Source organism: Hyla sarda, unplaced genomic scaffold, assembly GCF_029499605.1.
Source record: "Hyla sarda isolate aHylSar1 unplaced genomic scaffold, aHylSar1.hap1 scaffold_1025, whole genome shotgun sequence".
In the NCBI taxonomy this organism is placed as follows: domain Eukaryota; kingdom Metazoa; phylum Chordata; class Amphibia; order Anura; family Hylidae; genus Hyla; species Hyla sarda.
In genome coordinates, this window is record NW_026607644.1 from 47,104 (window position 1) to 66,510 (window position 19,407).

General features: G+C 46.3%; 9 non-coding genes across 9 annotated transcripts; all 9 read left to right on the forward strand.

Moving 5' to 3' along the window:
* The first annotated feature begins 664 nt into the window (after positions 1-664).
* On the forward strand, positions 665-855 carry LOC130298834 (U2 spliceosomal RNA). The gene has a single exon (XR_008850122.1). It is a non-coding gene; the product is annotated as a U2 spliceosomal RNA (small nuclear RNA).
* Positions 856-2,939: 2,084 nt separating this feature from the next.
* LOC130298836 (U2 spliceosomal RNA) lies at positions 2,940-3,130 on the forward strand. The gene has a single exon (XR_008850123.1). It is a non-coding gene; the product is annotated as a U2 spliceosomal RNA (small nuclear RNA).
* A 2,084-nt stretch (positions 3,131-5,214) lies between these two features.
* On the forward strand, positions 5,215-5,405 carry LOC130298837 (U2 spliceosomal RNA). The gene has a single exon (XR_008850124.1). It is a non-coding gene; the product is annotated as a U2 spliceosomal RNA (small nuclear RNA).
* Positions 5,406-7,482: 2,077 nt separating this feature from the next.
* On the forward strand, positions 7,483-7,673 carry LOC130298838 (U2 spliceosomal RNA). Its single transcript, XR_008850125.1, has one exon. It is a non-coding gene; the product is annotated as a U2 spliceosomal RNA (small nuclear RNA).
* Positions 7,674-9,761: 2,088 nt separating this feature from the next.
* LOC130298869 (U2 spliceosomal RNA) lies at positions 9,762-9,952 on the forward strand. The gene has a single exon (XR_008850156.1). It is a non-coding gene; the product is annotated as a U2 spliceosomal RNA (small nuclear RNA).
* A 2,082-nt stretch (positions 9,953-12,034) lies between these two features.
* LOC130298870 (U2 spliceosomal RNA) lies at positions 12,035-12,225 on the forward strand. Its single transcript, XR_008850157.1, has one exon. It is a non-coding gene; the product is annotated as a U2 spliceosomal RNA (small nuclear RNA).
* A 2,085-nt stretch (positions 12,226-14,310) lies between these two features.
* On the forward strand, positions 14,311-14,501 carry LOC130298839 (U2 spliceosomal RNA). The gene has a single exon (XR_008850126.1). It is a non-coding gene; the product is annotated as a U2 spliceosomal RNA (small nuclear RNA).
* A 2,079-nt stretch (positions 14,502-16,580) lies between these two features.
* Positions 16,581-16,771, forward strand: LOC130298840 (U2 spliceosomal RNA). The gene has a single exon (XR_008850128.1). It is a non-coding gene; the product is annotated as a U2 spliceosomal RNA (small nuclear RNA).
* A 2,078-nt stretch (positions 16,772-18,849) lies between these two features.
* On the forward strand, positions 18,850-19,040 carry LOC130298841 (U2 spliceosomal RNA). The gene has a single exon (XR_008850129.1). It is a non-coding gene; the product is annotated as a U2 spliceosomal RNA (small nuclear RNA).
* Positions 19,041-19,407: the final 367 nt, after the last annotated feature.

The following is a 19,407-nucleotide window of genomic DNA, read 5'->3' on the forward strand; positions in this document are numbered from 1 at the left end:
GGAGATTGTTGCATCCATCTAGAACCCTCAGAACTACAGTGCTATGATGTCACTCACTTCCACAGGCCTTGCAGAGTGTAAACAACAACAACCCAGCTTTGTTGTGTATGTAACCATAGGGATTTGTGATGTCACCTAGAACCTTCACAGCAGCGACAGCTTTATGAGGAGCATCAGCACTGCTCTGCCTGAGCAGAACCATCACCGCCATAGGTTGTCAAATAACCCGGGTTTAACCCACACAGGTAAGTCCAATGGGGTGCAGGCATGTCCTCTATGCTTACAGCTTCCCGTGGGTGTTGGTTTGATACCGTTTGGGGACAGCCAAGGAGGCATCTGCAGGCAACAAAGGTAGGTGTGTGCTTGTGTGTGTGTTTCCTATGCAGATCCTAAGCCCAGTGTCACATGCAAGTAGGAGGAGTAAGAAGGGTTCCTGGCAAATCCGGGTTATGGATTGCATTTAAAAAGGCCCCGTGGGAGTGCAATGGGCCCCTGTCTTGCTGCTTAGCAATAATGGTATGGGTTTAGGTTCTGCTGTGTGTACTGGTGGTTGACTGCCCCCCAGCCCAGAGTGTGCATGGAAAATTGTCTGGCAGCCTCTCTGACAGCAAGCAGTGATAGTGCCCATGAAGGGGACCTTGTTGGGCCCGCCCCTTTCACGGTTATCGCTTCTCGGCCTTTTGGCTAAGATCAAGTGTAGTATCTGTTCTTATCAGTTTAATATCTGATACGTCCCCTATCTGGGGACCATATATTAAATGGATTTTTGAGAACGGGGGCCGATTTCGAAGCTTGCTTCCGTCGCCCTATGCATTGACCCGATATGGCAGTATCTTCGGGTACAGTGCACCACCCCCTTACAGGGTTAAAAAGAAAGATTCCTACTTTCATTGCTACCTGCTTGCTGGCTAGCCAGCTAGCCAGCCCTGTGGGCCTTGCTGCTGCTGCTGCTGCAGCCAAAAAACAAAAGGTGGTGCTGCTGCTGCTTCTGCTTCTGCTTGTGTCTGGCCGCTGTTGGAGCGTCCAGGCACAGGACTTCTGCTGCTGCTGACTAAATGGCCTCCTTAATTGGATCATTTGAGTAGCCAGCACACCTGTGCAGGTAGGGCATGACATGATAGGCAGCTGCCTTGATAGCGGGTGGGTGCTGAATGTTCCTAATTGACAAAATAAGATTAATGCTTATGAAGAAATATAAAATCTCATCCCTTCCCCAATATCGCGCCACACCCCTACCCCTTAATTCCCTGGTTGAACTTGATGGACATATGTCTTTTTTCGACCGTACTAACTATGTAACTATGTAACATAACATGGGGGGGGGGGGGGTCTCCTGGCTGTTCACACAGGTGTGTCATTGCTGTACATTGACCATGCATTGCTTCTGTGGTATTGCAAAGGCAAAGACAAATGCTTCCAGCCATCCATTGCACTAATGGATTGGTCATCAGCTGGCTGTCTATGTCCCGCATCAATATAGACCAAAGTACAGAGGGTTAGGCTATGCTATTGTGCACCTACCTGATGCATCAGAAGGTGCGAGGCCCTTGCTAAATTCTGTGCACAGACTTTGAGATCTATGCTTTAGACTGTATCTAAACCTGCTCCAACATGGACTGACATTCTGGCCTACTTTCAGCCGATGCGACTTGTCTGTCGCTGAACAGTCGCTTTTTATGTATTCAGCACCTATGTATAATGTTGTAAAAATGCTCTAGAAGCTAAAGTCGCAGAAATGTCACACATATTTGGCCTGCAACTTTCTGTGCGACAAATTCAGACAGGAAAAATCAGTATAAATCCTTAGAAAATTATCCCCCAGTGTCTCCATCTGCTGGCGGTATTGAATAAGCATTGCTGCACTGATGGGGTATGCATTAGACGAAAAAAAAGAAGAAAAAGAAGAATAATACGCCCAGAAAAGAGGCGAAAAGGAGAAAAACGTAAAAAAACGTGAAAAAAAAGTAAGAGGAAGAGAAGGGAAAAAAAGGTGGAAATGGGTTTAAAAGTGATTTCGGCGGAGAAATATATATATATATATATATATATATATATATATATATATACGCGCACACACACACATATATATAAACGTATTCTCCGTTGAGATATTGCAGCCGCTGCTGTGTCCAGGCCCAGGAGCCTTAGCACTGTGCTGTGATGTCACTCAATACCACTGACATCACTAGGTGTAAACAACATCTCTCCTTTGCTGTGTATGTGACTATGGAGCTGTTTGGTGATGTCGTCTATTATGGCCTTCATAGAAGCAACAGGAGATTGTTGCATCCATCTAGAACCCTCAGAACTACAGTGCTATGATGTCACTCACTTCCACAGGCCTTGCAGAGTGTAAACAACAACAACCCAGCTTTGTTGTGTATGTAACCATAGGGATTTGTGATGTCACCTAGAACCTTCACAGCAGCGACAGCTTTATGAGGAGCATCAGCACTGCTCTGCCTGAGCAGAACCATCACCGCCATAGGTTGTCAAATAACCCGGGTTTAACCCACACAGGTAAGTCCAATGGGGTGCAGGCATGTCCTCTATGCTTACAGCTTCCCGTGGGTGTTGGTTTGATACCGTTTGGGGACAGCCAAGGAGGCATCTGCAGGCAACAAAGGTAGGTGTGTGCTTGTGTGTGTGTTTCCTATGCAGATCCTAAGCCCAGTGTCACATGCAAGTAGGAGGAGTAAGAAGGGTTCCTGGCAAATCCGGGTTATGGATTGCATTTAAAAAGGCCCCGTGGGAGTGCAATGGGCCCCTGTCTTGCTGCTTAGCAATAATGGTATGGGTTTAGGTTCTGCTGTGTGTACTGGTGGTTGACTGCCCCCCAGCCCAGAGTGTGCATGGAAAATTGTCTGGCAGCCTCCCTGACAGCAAGCAGTGATAGTGCCCATGAAGGGGACCTTGTTGGGCCCGCCCCTTTCACGGTTATCGCTTCTCGGCCTTTTGGCTAAGATCAAGTGTAGTATCTGTTCTTATCAGTTTAATATCTGATACGTCCCCTATCTGGGGACCATATATTAAATGGATTTTTGAGAACGGGGGCCGATTTCGAAGCTTGCTTCCGTCGCCCTATGCATTGACCCGATATGGCAGTATCTTCGGGTACAGTGCACCACCCCCTTACAGGGTTAAAAAGAAAGATTCCTACTTTCATTGCTACCTGCTTGCTGGCTAGCCAGCTAGCCAGCCCTGTGGGCCTTGCTGCTGCTGCTGCTGCAGCCAAAAAACAAAAGGTGGTGCTGCTGCTGCTTCTGCTTCTGCTTGTGTCTGGCCGCTGTTGGAGCGTCCAGGCACAGGACTTCTGCTGCTGCTGACTAAATGGCCTCCTTAATTGGATCATTTGAGTAGCCAGCACACCTGTGCAGGTAGGGCATGACATGATAGGCAGCTGCCTTGATAGCGGGTGGGTGCTGAATGTTCCTAATTGACAAAATAAGATTAATGCTTATGAAGAAATATAAAATCTCATCCCTTCCCCAATATCGCGCCACACCCCTACCCCTTAATTCCCTGGTTGAACTTGATGGACATATGTCTTTTTTCGACCGTACTAACTATGTAACTATGTAACATAACATGGGGGGGGGGGGTCTCCTGGCTGTTCACACAGGTGTGTCATTGCTGTACATTGACCATGCATTGCTTCTGTGGTATTGCAAAGGCAAAGACAAATGCTTCCAGCCATCCATTGCACTAATGGATTGGTCATCAGCTGGCTGTCTATGTCCCGCATCAATATAGACCAAAGTACAGAGGGTTAGGCTATGCTATTGTGCACCTACCTGATGCATCAGAAGGTGCGAGGCCCTTGCTAAATTCTGTGCACAGACTTTGAGATCTATGCTTTAGACTGTATCTAAACCTGCTCCAACATGGACTGACATTCTGGCCTACTTTCAGCCGATGCGACTTGTCTGTCGCTGAACAGTCGCTTTTTATGTATTCAGCACCTATGTATAATGTTGTAAAAATGCTCTAGAAGCTAAAGTCGCAGAAATGTCACACATATTTGGCCTGCAACTTTCTGTGCGACAAATTCAGACAGGAAAAATCAGTATAAATCCTTAGAAAATTATCCCCCAGTGTCTCCATCTGCTGGCGGTATTGAATAAGCATTGCTGCACTGATGGGGTATGCCTTAGACGAAAAAAAAGAAGAAAAAGAAGAATAATACGCCCAGAAAAGAGGCGAAAAGGAGAAAAACGTAAAAAAACGTGAAAAAAAAGTAAGAGGAAGAGAAGGGAAAAAAAGGTGGAAATGGGTTTAAAAGTGATTTCGGCGGAGAAATATATATATATATATATATATATATATATATATATATATATACGCGCACACACACACATATATATAAACGTATTCTCCGTTGAGATATTGCAGCCGCTGCTGTGTCCAGGCCCAGGAGCCTTAGCACTGTGCTGTGATGTCACTCAATACCACTGACATCACTAGGTGTAAACAACATCTCTCCTTTGCTGTGTATGTGACTATGGAGCTGTTTGGTGATGTCGTCTATTATGGCCTTCATAGAAGCAACAGGAGATTGTTGCATCCATCTAGAACCCTCAGAACTACAGTGCTATGATGTCACTCACTTCCACAGGCCTTGCAGAGTGTAAACAACAACAACCCAGCTTTGTTGTGTATGTAACCATAGGGATTTGTGATGTCACCTAGAACCTTCACAGCAGCGACAGCTTTATGAGGAGCATCAGCACTGCTCTGCCTGAGCAGAACCATCACCGCCATAGGTTGTCAAATAACCCGGGTTTAACCCACACAGGTAAGTCCAATGGGGTGCAGGCATGTCCTCTATGCTTACAGCTTCCCGTGGGTGTTGGTTTGATACCGTTTGGGGACAGCCAAGGAGGCATCTGCAGGCAACAAAGGTAGGTGTGTGCTTGTGTGTGTGTTTCCTATGCAGATCCTAAGCCCAGTGTCACATGCAAGTAGGAGGAGTAAGAAGGGTTCCTGGCAAATCCGGGTTATGGATTGCATTTAAAAAGGCCCCGTGGGAGTGCAATGGGCCCCTGTCTTGCTGCTTAGCAATAATGGTATGGGTTTAGGTTCTGCTGTGTGTACTGGTGGTTGACTGCCCCCCAGCCCAGAGTGTGCATGGAAAATTGTCTGGCAGCCTCCCTGACAGCAAGCAGTGATAGTGCCCATGAAGGGGACCTTGTTGGGCCCGCCCCTTTCACGGTTATCGCTTCTCGGCCTTTTGGCTAAGATCAAGTGTAGTATCTGTTCTTATCAGTTTAATATCTGATACGTCCCCTATCTGGGGACCATATATTAAATGGATTTTTGAGAACGGGGGCCGATTTCGAAGCTTGCTTCCGTCGCCCTATGCATTGACCCGATATGGCAGTATCTTCGGGTACAGTGCACCACCCCCTTACAGGGTTAAAAAGAAAGATTCCTACTTTCATTGCTACCTGCTTGCTAGCTAGCCAGCCCTGTGGGCCTTGCTGCTGCTGCTGCTGCAGCCAAAAAACAAAAGGTGGTGCTGCTGCTGCTTCTGCTTCTGCTTGTGTCTGGCCGCTGTTGGAGCGTCCAGGCACAGGACTTCTGCTGCTGCTGACTAAATGGCCTCCTTAATTGGATCATTTGAGTAGCCAGCACACCTGTGCAGGTAGGGCATGACATGATAGGCAGCTGCCTTGATAGCGGGTGGGTGCTGAATGTTCCTAATTGACAAAATAAGATTAATGCTTATGAAGAAATATAAAATCTCATCCCTTCCCCAATATCGCGCCACACCCCTACCCCTTAATTCCCTGGTTGAACTTGATGGACATATGTCTTTTTTCGACCGTACTAACTATGTAACTATGTAACATAACATGGGGGGGGGGGGGTCTCCTGGCTGTTCACACAGGTGTGTCATTGCTGTACATTGACCATGCATTGCTTCTGTGGTATTGCAAAGGCAAAGACAAATGCTTCCAGCCATCCATTGCACTAATGGATTGGTCATCAGCTGGCTGTCTATGTCCCGCATCAATATAGACCAAAGTACAGAGGGTTAGGCTATGCTATTGTGCACCTACCTGATGCATCAGAAGGTGCGAGGCCCTTGCTAAATTCTGTGCACAGACTTTGAGATCTATGCTTTAGACTGTATCTAAACCTGCTCCAACATGGACTGACATTCTGGCCTACTTTCAGCCGATGCGACTTGTCTGTCGCTGAACAGTCGCTTTTTATGTATTCAGCACCTATGTATAATGTTGTAAAAATGCTCTAGAAGCTAAAGTCGCAGAAATGTCACACATATTTGGCCTGCAACTTTCTGTGCGACAAATTCAGACAGGAAAAATCAGTATAAATCCTTAGAAAATTATCCCCCAGTGTCTCCATCTGCTGGCGGTATTGAATAAGCATTGCTGCACTGATGGGGTATGCATTAGACGAAAAAAAAGAAGAAAAAGAAGAATAATACGCCCAGAAAAGAGGCGAAAAGGAGAAAAACGTAAAAAAACGTGAAAAAAAAGTAAGAGGAAGAGAAGGGAAAAAAAGGTGGAAATGGGTTTAAAAGTGATTTCGGCGGAGAAATATATATATATATATATATATATATATATATATATATATATACGCGCACACACACACATATATATAAACGTATTCTCCGTTGAGATATTGCAGCCGCTGCTGTGTCCAGGCCCAGGAGCCTTAGCACTGTGCTGTGATGTCACTCAATACCACTGACATCACTAGGTGTAAACAACATCTCTCCTTTGCTGTGTATGTGACTATGGAGCTGTTTGGTGATGTCGTCTATTATGGCCTTCATAGAAGCAACAGGAGATTGTTGCATCCATCTAGAACCCTCAGAACTACAGTGCTATGATGTCACTCACTTCCACAGGCCTTGCAGAGTGTAAACAACAACAACCCAGCTTTGTTGTGTATGTAACCATAGGGATTTGTGATGTCACCTAGAACCTTCACAGCAGCGACAGCTTTATGAGGAGCATCAGCACTGCTCTGCCTGAGCAGAACCATCACCGCCATAGGTTGTCAAATAACCCGGGTTTAACCCACACAGGTAAGTCCAATGGGGTGCAGGCATGTCCTCTATGCTTACAGCTTCCCGTGGGTGTTGGTTTGATACCGTTTGGGGACAGCCAAGGAGGCATCTGCAGGCAACAAAGGTAGGTGTGTGCTTGTGTGTGTGTTTCCTATGCAGATCCTAAGCCCAGTGTCACATGCAAGTAGGAGGAGTAAGAAGGGTTCCTGGCAAATCCGGGTTATGGATTGCATTTAAAAAGGCCCCGTGGGAGTGCAATGGGCCCCTGTCTTGCTGCTTAGCAATAATGGTATGGGTTTAGGTTCTGCTGTGTGTACTGGTGGTTGACTGCCCCCCAGCCCAGAGTGTGCATGGAAAATTGTCTGGCAGCCTCCCTGACAGCAAGCAGTGATAGTGCCCATGAAGGGGACCTTGTTGGGCCCGCCCCTTTCACGGTTATCGCTTCTCGGCCTTTTGGCTAAGATCAAGTGTAGTATCTGTTCTTATCAGTTTAATATCTGATACGTCCCCTATCTGGGGACCATATATTAAATGGATTTTTGAGAACGGGGGCCGATTTCGAAGCTTGCTTCCGTCGCCCTATGCATTGACCCGATATGGCAGTATCTTCGGGTACAGTGCACCACCCCCTTACAGGGTTAAAAAGAAAGATTCCTACTTTCATTGCTACCTGCTTGCTGGCTAGCCAGCTAGCCAGCCCTGTGGGCCTTGCTGCTGCTGCTGCTGCAGCCAAAAAACAAAAGGTGGTGCTGCTGCTGCTTCTGCTTCTGCTTGTGTCTGGCCGCTGTTGGAGCGTCCAGGCACAGGACTTCTGCTGCTGCTGACTAAATGGCCTCCTTAATTGGATCATTTGAGTAGCCAGCACACCTGTGCAGGTAGGGCATGACATGATAGGCAGCTGCCTTGATAGCGGGTGGGTGCTGAATGTTCCTAATTGACAAAATAAGATTAATGCTTATGAAGAAATATAAAATCTCATCCCTTCCCCAATATCGCGCCACACCCCTACCCCTTAATTCCCTGGTTGAACTTGATGGACATATGTCTTTTTTCGACCGTACTAACTATGTAACTATGTAACATAACATGGGGGGGGGGGGTCTCCTGGCTGTTCACACAGGTGTGTCATTGCTGTACATTGACCATGCATTGCTTCTGTGGTATTGCAAAGGCAAAGACAAATGCTTCCAGCCATCCATTGCACTAATGGATTGGTCATCAGCTGGCTGTCTATGTCCCGCATCAATATAGACCAAAGTACAGAGGGTTAGGCTATGCTATTGTGCACCTACCTGATGCATCAGAAGGTGCGAGGCCCTTGCTAAATTCTGTGCACAGACTTTGAGATCTATGCTTTAGACTGTATCTAAACCTGCTCCAACATGGACTGACATTCTGGCCTACTTTCAGCCGATGCGACTTGTCTGTCGCTGAACAGTCGCTTTTTATGTATTCAGCACCTATGTATAATGTTGTAAAAATGCTCTAGAAGCTAAAGTCGCAGAAATGTCACACATATTTGGCCTGCAACTTTCTGTGCGACAAATTCAGACAGGAAAAATCAGTATAAATCCTTAGAAAATTATCCCCCAGTGTCTCCATCTGCTGGCGGTATTGAATAAGCATTGCTGCACTGATGGGGTATGCATTAGACGAAAAAAAAGAAGAAAAAGAAGAATAATACGCCCAGAAAAGAGGCGAAAAGGAGAAAAACGTAAAAAAACGTGAAAAAAAAGTAAGAGGAAGAGAAGGGAAAAAAAGGTGGAAATGGGTTTAAAAGTGATTTCGGCGGAGAAATATATATATATATATATATATATATATATATATATATATATATATACGCGCACACACACACATATATATAAACGTATTCTCCGTTGAGATATTGCAGCCGCTGCTGTGTCCAGGCCCAGGAGCCTTAGCACTGTGCTGTGATGTCACTCAATACCACTGACATCACTAGGTGTAAACAACATCTCTCCTTTGCTGTGTATGTGACTATGGAGCTGTTTGGTGATGTCGTCTATTATGGCCTTCATAGAAGCAACAGGAGATTGTTGCATCCATCTAGAACCCTCAGAACTACAGTGCTATGATGTCACTCACTTCCACAGGCCTTGCAGAGTGTAAACAACAACAACCCAGCTTTGTTGTGTATGTAACCATAGGGATTTGTGATGTCACCTAGAACCTTCACAGCAGCGACAGCTTTATGAGGAGCATCAGCACTGCTCTGCCTGAGCAGAACCATCACCGCCATAGGTTGTCAAATAACCCGGGTTTAACCCACACAGGTAAGTCCAATGGGGTGCAGGCATGTCCTCTATGCTTACAGCTTCCCGTGGGTGTTGGTTTGATACCGTTTGGGGACAGCCAAGGAGGCATCTGCAGGCAACAAAGGTAGGTGTGTGCTTGTGTGTGTGTTTCCTATGCAGATCCTAAGCCCAGTGTCACATGCAAGTAGGAGGAGTAAGAAGGGTTCCTGGCAAATCCGGGTTATGGATTGCATTTAAAAAGGCCCCGTGGGAGTGCAATGGGCCCCTGTCTTGCTGCTTAGCAATAATGGTATGGGTTTAGGTTCTGCTGTGTGTACTGGTGGTTGACTGCCCCCCAGCCCAGAGTGTGCATGGAAAATTGTCTGGCAGCCTCCCTGACAGCAAGCAGTGATAGTGCCCATGAAGGGGACCTTGTTGGGCCCGCCCCTTTCACGGTTATCGCTTCTCGGCCTTTTGGCTAAGATCAAGTGTAGTATCTGTTCTTATCAGTTTAATATCTGATACGTCCCCTATCTGGGGACCATATATTAAATGGATTTTTGAGAACGGGGGCCGATTTCGAAGCGTGCTTCCGTCGCCCTATGCATTGACCCGATATGGCAGTATCTTCGGGTACAGTGCACCACCCCCTTACAGGGTTAAAAAGAAAGATTCCTACTTTCATTGCTACCTGCTTGCTGGCTAGCCAGCTAGCCAGCCCTGTGGGCCTTGCTGCTGCTGCTGCTGCAGCCAAAAAACAAAAGGTGGTGCTGCTGCTGCTTCTGCTTCTGCTTGTGTCTGGCCGCTGTTGGAGCGTCCAGGCACAGGACTTCTGCTGCTGCTGACTAAATGGCCTCCTTAATTGGATCATTTGAGTAGCCAGCACACCTGTGCAGGTAGGGCATGACATGATAGGCAGCTGCCTTGATAGCGGGTGGGTGCTGAATGTTCCTAATTGACAAAATAAGATTAATGCTTATGAAGAAATATAAAATCTCATCCCTTCCCCAATATCGCGCCACACCCCTACCCCTTAATTCCCTGGTTGAACTTGATGGACATATGTCTTTTTTCGACCGTACTAACTATGTAACTATGTAACATAACATGGGGGGGGGGGGGGTCTCCTGGCTGTTCACACAGGTGTGTCATTGCTGTACATTGACCATGCATTGCTTCTGTGGTATTGCAAAGGCAAAGACAAATGCTTCCAGCCATCCATTGCACTAATGGATTGGTCATCAGCTGGCTGTCTATGTCCCGCATCAATATAGACCAAAGTACAGAGGGTTAGGCTATGCTATTGTGCACCTACCTGATGCATCAGAAGGTGCGAGGCCCTTGCTAAATTCTGTGCACAGACTTTGAGATCTATGCTTTAGACTGTATCTAAACCTGCTCCAACATGGACTGACATTCTGGCCTACTTTCAGCCGATGCGACTTGTCTGTCGCTGAACAGTCGCTTTTTATGTATTCAGCACCTATGTATAATGTTGTAAAAATGCTCTAGAAGCTAAAGTCGCAGAAATGTCACACATATTTGGCCTGCAACTTTCTGTGCGACAAATTCAGACAGGAAAAATCAGTATAAATCCTTAGAAAATTATCCCCCAGTGTCTCCATCTGCTGGCGGTATTGAATAAGCATTGCTGCACTGATGGGGTATGCATTAGACGAAAAAAAAGAAGAAAAAGAAGAATAATACGCCCAGAAAAGAGGCGAAAAGGAGAAAAACGTAAAAAAACGTGAAAAAAAAGTAAGAGGAAGAGAAGGGAAAAAAAGGTGGAAATGGGTTTAAAAGTGATTTCGGCGGAGAAATATATATATATATATATATATATATATATATATATATACGCGCACACACACACATATATATAAACGTATTCTCCGTTGAGATATTGCAGCCGCTGCTGTGTCCAGGCCCAGGAGCCTTAGCACTGTGCTGTGATGTCACTCAATACCACTGACATCACTAGGTGTAAACAACATCTCTCCTTTGCTGTGTATGTGACTATGGAGCTGTTTGGTGATGTCGTCTATTATGGCCTTCATAGAAGCAACAGGAGATTGTTGCATCCATCTAGAACCCTCAGAACTACAGTGCTATGATGTCACTCACTTCCACAGGCCTTGCAGAGTGTAAACAACAACAACCCAGCTTTGTTGTGTATGTAACCATAGGGATTTGTGATGTCACCTAGAACCTTCACAGCAGCGACAGCTTTATGAGGAGCATCAGCACTGCTCTGCCTGAGCAGAACCATCACCGCCATAGGTTGTCAAATAACCCGGGTTTAACCCACACAGGTAAGTCCAATGGGGTGCAGGCATGTCCTCTATGCTTACAGCTTCCCGTGGGTGTTGGTTTGATACCGTTTGGGGACAGCCAAGGAGGCATCTGCAGGCAACAAAGGTAGGTGTGTGCTTGTGTGTGTGTTTCCTATGCAGATCCTAAGCCCAGTGTCACATGCAAGTAGGAGGAGTAAGAAGGGTTCCTGGCAAATCCGGGTTATGGATTGCATTTAAAAAGGCCCCGTGGGAGTGCAATGGGCCCCTGTCTTGCTGCTTAGCAATAATGGTATGGGTTTAGGTTCTGCTGTGTGTACTGGTGGTTGACTGCCCCCCAGCCCAGAGTGTGCATGGAAAATTGTCTGGCAGCCTCCCTGACAGCAAGCAGTGATAGTGCCCATGAAGGGGACCTTGTTGGGCCCGCCCCTTTCACGGTTATCGCTTCTCGGCCTTTTGGCTAAGATCAAGTGTAGTATCTGTTCTTATCAGTTTAATATCTGATACGTCCCCTATCTGGGGACCATATATTAAATGGATTTTTGAGAACGGGGGCCGATTTCGAAGCGTGCTTCCGTCGCCCTATGCATTGACCCGATATGGCAGTATCTTCGGGTACAGTGCACCACCCCCTTACAGGGTTAAAAAGAAAGATTCCTACTTTCATTGCTACCTGCTTGCTGGCTAGCCAGCTAGCCAGCCCTGTGGGCCTTGCTGCTGCTGCTGCTGCAGCCAAAAAACAAAAGGTGGTGCTGCTTCTGCTTCTGCTTCTGCTTGTGTCTGGCCGCTGTTGGAGCGTCCAGGCACAGGACTTCTGCTGCTGCTGACTAAATGGCCTCCTTAATTGGATCATTTGAGTAGCCAGCACACCTGTGCAGGTAGGGCATGACATGATAGGCAGCTGCCTTGATAGCGGGTGGGTGCTGAATGTTCCTAATTGACAAAATAAGATTAATGCTTATGAAGAAATATAAAATCTCATCCCTTCCCCAATATCGCGCCACACCCCTACCCCTTAATTCCCTGGTTGAACTTGATGGACATATGTCTTTTTTCGACCGTACTAACTATGTAACTATGTAACATAACATGGGGGGGGGGGGGTCTCCTGGCTGTTCACACAGGTGTGTCATTGCTGTACATTGACCATGCATTGCTTCTGTGGTATTGCAAAGGCAAAGACAAATGCTTCCAGCCATCCATTGCACTAATGGATTGGTCATCAGCTGGCTGTCTATGTCCCGCATCAATATAGACCAAAGTACAGAGGGTTAGGCTATGCTATTGTGCACCTACCTGATGCATCAGAAGGTGCGAGGCCCTTGCTAAATTCTGTGCACAGACTTTGAGATCTATGCTTTAGACTGTATCTAAACCTGCTCCAACATGGACTGACATTCTGGCCTACTTTCAGCCGATGCGACTTGTCTGTCGCTGAACAGTCGCTTTTTATGTATTCAGCACCTATGTATAATGTTGTAAAAATGCTCTAGAAGCTAAAGTCGCAGAAATGTCACACATATTTGGCCTGCAACTTTCTGTGCGACAAATTCAGACAGGAAAAATCAGTATAAATCCTTAGAAAATTATCCCCCAGTGTCTCCATCTGCTGGCGGTATTGAATAAGCATTGCTGCACTGATGGGGTATGCATTAGACGAAAAAAAAGAAGAAAAAGAAGAATAATACGCCCAGAAAAGAGGCGAAAAGGAGAAAAACGTAAAAAAACGTGAAAAAAAAGTAAGAGGAAGAGAAGGGAAAAAAAGGTGGAAATGGGTTTAAAAGTGATTTCGGCGGAGAAATATATATATATATATATATATATATATATATATATATATATACGCGCACACACACACATATATATAAACGTATTCTCCGTTGAGATATTGCAGCCGCTGCTGTGTCCAGGCCCAGGAGCCTTAGCACTGTGCTGTGATGTCACTCAATACCACTGACATCACTAGGTGTAAACAACATCTCTCCTTTGCTGTGTATGTGACTATGGAGCTGTTTGGTGATGTCGTCTATTATGGCCTTCATAGAAGCAACAGGAGATTGTTGCATCCATCTAGAACCCTCAGAACTACAGTGCTATGATGTCACTCACTTCCACAGGCCTTGCAGAGTGTAAACAACAACAACCCAGCTTTGTTGTGTATGTAACCATAGGGATTTGTGATGTCACCTAGAACCTTCACAGCAGCGACAGCTTTATGAGGAGCATCAGCACTGCTCTGCCTGAGCAGAACCATCACCGCCATAGGTTGTCAAATAACCCGGGTTTAACCCACACAGGTAAGTCCAATGGGGTGCAGGCATGTCCTCTATGCTTACAGCTTCCCGTGGGTGTTGGTTTGATACCGTTTGGGGACAGCCAAGGAGGCATCTGCAGGCAACAAAGGTAGGTGTGTGCTTGTGTGTGTGTTTCCTATGCAGATCCTAAGCCCAGTGTCACATGCAAGTAGGAGGAGTAAGAAGGGTTCCTGGCAAATCCGGGTTATGGATTGCATTTAAAAAGGCCCCGTGGGAGTGCAATGGGCCCCTGTCTTGCTGCTTAGCAATAATGGTATGGGTTTAGGTTCTGCTGTGTGTACTGGTGGTTGACTGCCCCCCAGCCCAGAGTGTGCATGGAAAATTGTCTGGCAGCCTCCCTGACAGCAAGCAGTGATAGTGCCCATGAAGGGGACCTTGTTGGGCCCGCCCCTTTCACGGTTATCGCTTCTCGGCCTTTTGGCTAAGATCAAGTGTAGTATCTGTTCTTATCAGTTTAATATCTGATACGTCCCCTATCTGGGGACCATATATTAAATGGATTTTTGAGAACGGGGGCCGATTTCGAAGCTTGCTTCCGTCGCCCTATGCATTGACCCGATATGGCAGTATCTTCGGGTACAGTGCACCACCCCCTTACAGGGTTAAAAAGAAAGATTCCTACTTTCATTGCTACCTGCTTGCTAGCTAGCCAGCCCTGTGGGCCTTGCTGCTGCTGCTGCTGCAGCCAAAAAACAAAAGGTGGTGCTGCTGCTGCTTCTGCTTCTGCTTGTGTCTGGCCGCTGTTGGAGCGTCCAGGCACAGGACTTCTGCTGCTGCTGACTAAATGGCCTCCTTAATTGGATCATTTGAGTAGCCAGCACACCTGTGCAGGTAGGGCATGACATGATAGGCAGCTGCCTTGATAGCGGGTGGGTGCTGAATGTTCCTAATTGACAAAATAAGATTAATGCTTATGAAGAAATATAAAATCTCATCCCTTCCCCAATATCGCGCCACACCCCTACCCCTTAATTCCCTGGTTGAACTTGATGGACATATGTCTTTTTTCGACCGTACTAACTATGTAACTATGTAACATAACATGGGGGGGGGGGGGTCTCCTGGCTGTTCACACAGGTGTGTCATTGCTGTACATTGACCATGCATTGCTTCTGTGGTATTGCAAAGGCAAAGACAAATGCTTCCAGCCATCCATTGCACTAATGGATTGGTCATCAGCTGGCTGTCTATGTCCCGCATCAATATAGACCAAAGTACAGAGGGTTAGGCTATGCTATTGTGCACCTACCTGATGCATCAGAAGGTGCGAGGCCCTTGCTAAATTCTGTGCACAGACTTTGAGATCTATGCTTTAGACTGTATCTAAACCTGCTCCAACATGGACTGACATTCTGGCCTACTTTCAGCCGATGCGACTTGTCTGTCGCTGAACAGTCGCTTTTTATGTATTCAGCACCTATGTATAATGTTGTAAAAATGCTCTAGAAGCTAAAGTCGCAGAAATGTCACACATATTTGGCCTGCAACTTTCTGTGCGACAAATTCAGACAGGAAAAATCAGTATAAATCCTTAGAAAATTATCCCCCAGTGTCTCCATCTGCTGGCGGTATTGAATAAGCATTGCTGCACTGATGGGGTATGCATTAGACGAAAAAAAAGAAGAAAAAGAAGAATAATACGCCCAGAAAAGAGGCGAAAAGGAGAAAAACGTAAAAAAACGTGAAAAAAAAGTAAGAGGAAGAGAAGGGAAAAAAAGGTGGAAATGGGTTTAAAAGTGATTTCGGCGGAGAAATATATATATATATATATATATATATATATATATATATATATATACGCGCACACACACACATATATATAAACGTATTCTCCGTTGAGATATTGCAGCCGCTGCTGTGTCCAGGCCCAGGAGCCTTAGCACTGTGCTGTGATGTCACTCAATACCACTGACATCACTAGGTGTAAACAACATCTCTCCTTTGCTGTGTATGTGACTATGGAGCTGTTTGGTGATGTCGTCTATTATGGCCTTCATAGAAGCAACAGGAGATTGTTGCATCCATCTAGAACCCTCAGAACTACAGTGCTATGATGTCACTCACTTCCACAGGCCTTGCAGAGTGTAAACAACAACAACCCAGCTTTGTTGTGTATGTAACCATAGGGATTTGTGATGTCACCTAGAACCTTCACAGCAGCGACAGCTTTATGAGGAGCATCAGCACTGCTCTGCCTGAGCAGAACCATCACCGCCATAGGTTGTCAAATAACCCGGGTTTAACCCACACAGGTAAGTCCAATGGGGTGCAGGCATGTCCTCTATGCTTACAGCTTCCCGTGGGTGTTGGTTTGATACCGTTTGGGGACAGCCAAGGAGGCATCTGCAGGCAACAAAGGTAGGTGTGTGCTTGTGTGTGTGTTTCCTATGCAGATCCTAAGCCCAGTGTCACATGCAAGTAGGAGGAGTAAGAAGGGTTCCTGGCAAATCCGGGTTATGGATTGCATTTAAAAAGGCCCCGTGGGAGTGCAATGGGCCCCTGTCTTGCTGCTTAGCAATAATGGTATGGGTTTAGGTTCTGCTGTGTGTACTGGTGGTTGACTGCCCCCCAGCCCAGAGTGTGCATGGAAAATTGTCTGGCAGCCTCCCTGACAGCAAGCAGTGATAGTGCCCATGAAGGGGACCTTGTTGGGCCCGCCCCTTTCACGGTTATCGCTTCTCGGCCTTTTGGCTAAGATCAAGTGTAGTATCTGTTCTTATCAGTTTAATATCTGATACGTCCCCTATCTGGGGACCATATATTAAATGGATTTTTGAGAACGGGGGCCGATTTCGAAGCTTGCTTCCGTCGCCCTATGCATTGACCCGATATGGCAGTATCTTCGGGTACAGTGCACCACCCCCTTACAGGGTTAAAAAGAAAGATTCCTACTTTCATTGCTACCTGCTTGCTAGCTAGCCAGCCCTGTGGGCCTTGCTGCTGCTGCTGCTGCAGCCAAAAAACAAAAGGTGGTGCTGCTGCTGCTTCTGCTTCTGCTTGTGTCTGGCCGCTGTTGGAGCGTCCAGGCACAGGACTTCTGCTGCTGCTGACTAAATGGCCTCCTTAATTGGATCATTTGAGTAGCCAGCACACCTGTGCAGGTAGGGCATGACATGATAGGCAGCTGCCTTGATAGCGGGTGGGTGCTGAATGTTCCTAATTGACAAAATAAGATTAATGCTTATGAAGAAATATAAAATCTCATCCCTTCCCCAATATCGCGCCACACCCCTACCCCTTAATTCCCTGGTTGAACTTGATGGACATATGTCTTTTTTCGACCGTACTAACTATGTAACTATGTAACATAACATGGGGGGGGGGGGTCTCCTGGCTGTTCACACAGGTGTGTCATTGCTGTACATTGACCATGCATTGCTTCTGTGGTATTGCAAAGGCAAAGACAAATGCTTCCAGCCATCCATTGCACTAATGGATTGGTCATCAGCTGGCTGTCTATGTCCCGCATCAATATAGACCAAAGTACAGAGGGTTAGGCTATGCTATTGTGCACCTACCTGATGCATCAGAAGGTGCGAGGCCCTTGCTAAATTCTGTGCACAGACTTTGAGATCTATGCTTTAGACTGTATCTAAACCTGCTCCAACATGGACTGACATTCTGGCCTACTTTCAGCCGATGCGACTTGTCTGTCGCTGAACAGTCGCTTTTTATGTATTCAGCACCTATGTATAATGTTGTAAAAATGCTCTAGAAGCTAAAGTCGCAGAAATGTCACACATATTTGGCCTGCAACTTTCTGTGCGACAAATTCAGACAGGAAAAATCAGTATAAATCCTTAGAAAATTATCCCCCAGTGTCTCCATCTGCTGGCGGTATTGAATAAGCATTGCTGCACTGATGGGGTATGCATTAGACGAAAAAAAAGAAGAAAAAGAAGAATAATACGCCCAGAAAAGAGGCGAAAAGGAGAAAAACGTAAAAAAACGTGAAAAAAAAGTAAGAGGAAGAGAAGGGAAAAAAAGGTGGAAATGGGTTTAAAAGTGATTTCGGCGGAGAAATATATATATATATATATATATATATATATATATATATATATATACGCGCACACACACACATATATATAAACGTATTCTCCGTTGAGATATTGCAGCCGCTGCTGTGTCCAGGCCCAGGAGCCTTAGCACTGTGCTGTGATGTCACTCAATACCACTGACATCACTAGGTGTAAACAACATCTCTCCTTTGCTGTGTATGTGACTATGGAGCTGTTTGGTGATGTCGTCTATTATGGCCTTCATAGAAGCAACAGGAGATTGTTGCATCCATCTAGAACCCTCAGAACTACAGTGCTATGATGTCACTCACTTCCACAGGCCTTGCAGAGTGTAAACAACAACAACCCAGCTTTGTTGTGTATGTAACCATAGGGATTTGTGATGTCACCTAGAACCTTCACAGCAGCGACAGCTTTATGAGGAGCATCAGCACTGCTCTGCCTGAGCAGAACCATCACCGCCATAGGTTGTCAAATAACCCGGGTTTAACCCACACAGGTAAGTCCAATGGGGTGCAGGCATGTCCTCTATGCTTACAGCTTCCCGTGGGTGTTGGTTTGATACCGTTTGGGGACAGCCAAGGAGGCATCTGCAGGCAACAAAGGTAGGTGTGTGCTTGTGTGTGTGTTTCCTATGCAGATCCTAAGCCCAGTGTCACATGCAAGTAGGAGGAGTAAGAAGGGTTCCTGGCAAATCCGGGTTATGGATTGCATTTAAAAAGGCCCCGTGGGAGTGCAATGGGCCCCTGTCTTGCTGCTTAGCAATAATGGTATGGGTTTAGGTTCTGCTGTGTGTACTGGTGGTTGACTGCCCCCCAGCCCAGAGTGTGCATGGAAAATTGTCTGGCAGCCTCCCTGACAGCAAGCAGTGATAGTGCCCATGAAGGGGACCTTGTTGGGCCCGCCCCTTTCACGGTTATCGCTTCTCGGCCTTTTGGCTAAGATCAAGTGTAGTATCTGTTCTTATCAGTTTAATATCTGATACGTCCCCTATCTGGGGACCATATATTAAATGGATTTTTGAGAACGGGGGCCGATTTCGAAGCTTGCTTCCGTCGCCCTATGCATTGACCCGATATGGCAGTATCTTCGGGTACAGTGCACCACCCCCTTACAGGGTTAAAAAGAAAGATTCCTACTTTCATTGCTACCTGCTTGCTGGCTAGCCAGCTAGCCAGCCCTGTGGGCCTTGCTGCTGCTGCTGCTGCAGCCAAAAAACAAAAGGTGGTGCTGCTGCTGCTTCTGCTTCTGCTTGTGTCTGGCCGCTGTTGGAGCGTCCAGGCACAGGACTTCTGCTGCTGCTGACTAAATGGCCTCCTTAATTGGATCATTTGAGTAGCCAGCACACCTGTGCAGGTAGGGCATGACATGATAGGCAGCTGCCTTGATAGCGGGTGGGTGCTGAATGTTCCTAATTGACAAAATAAGATTAATGCTTATGAAGAAATATAAAATCTCATCCCTTCCCCAATATCG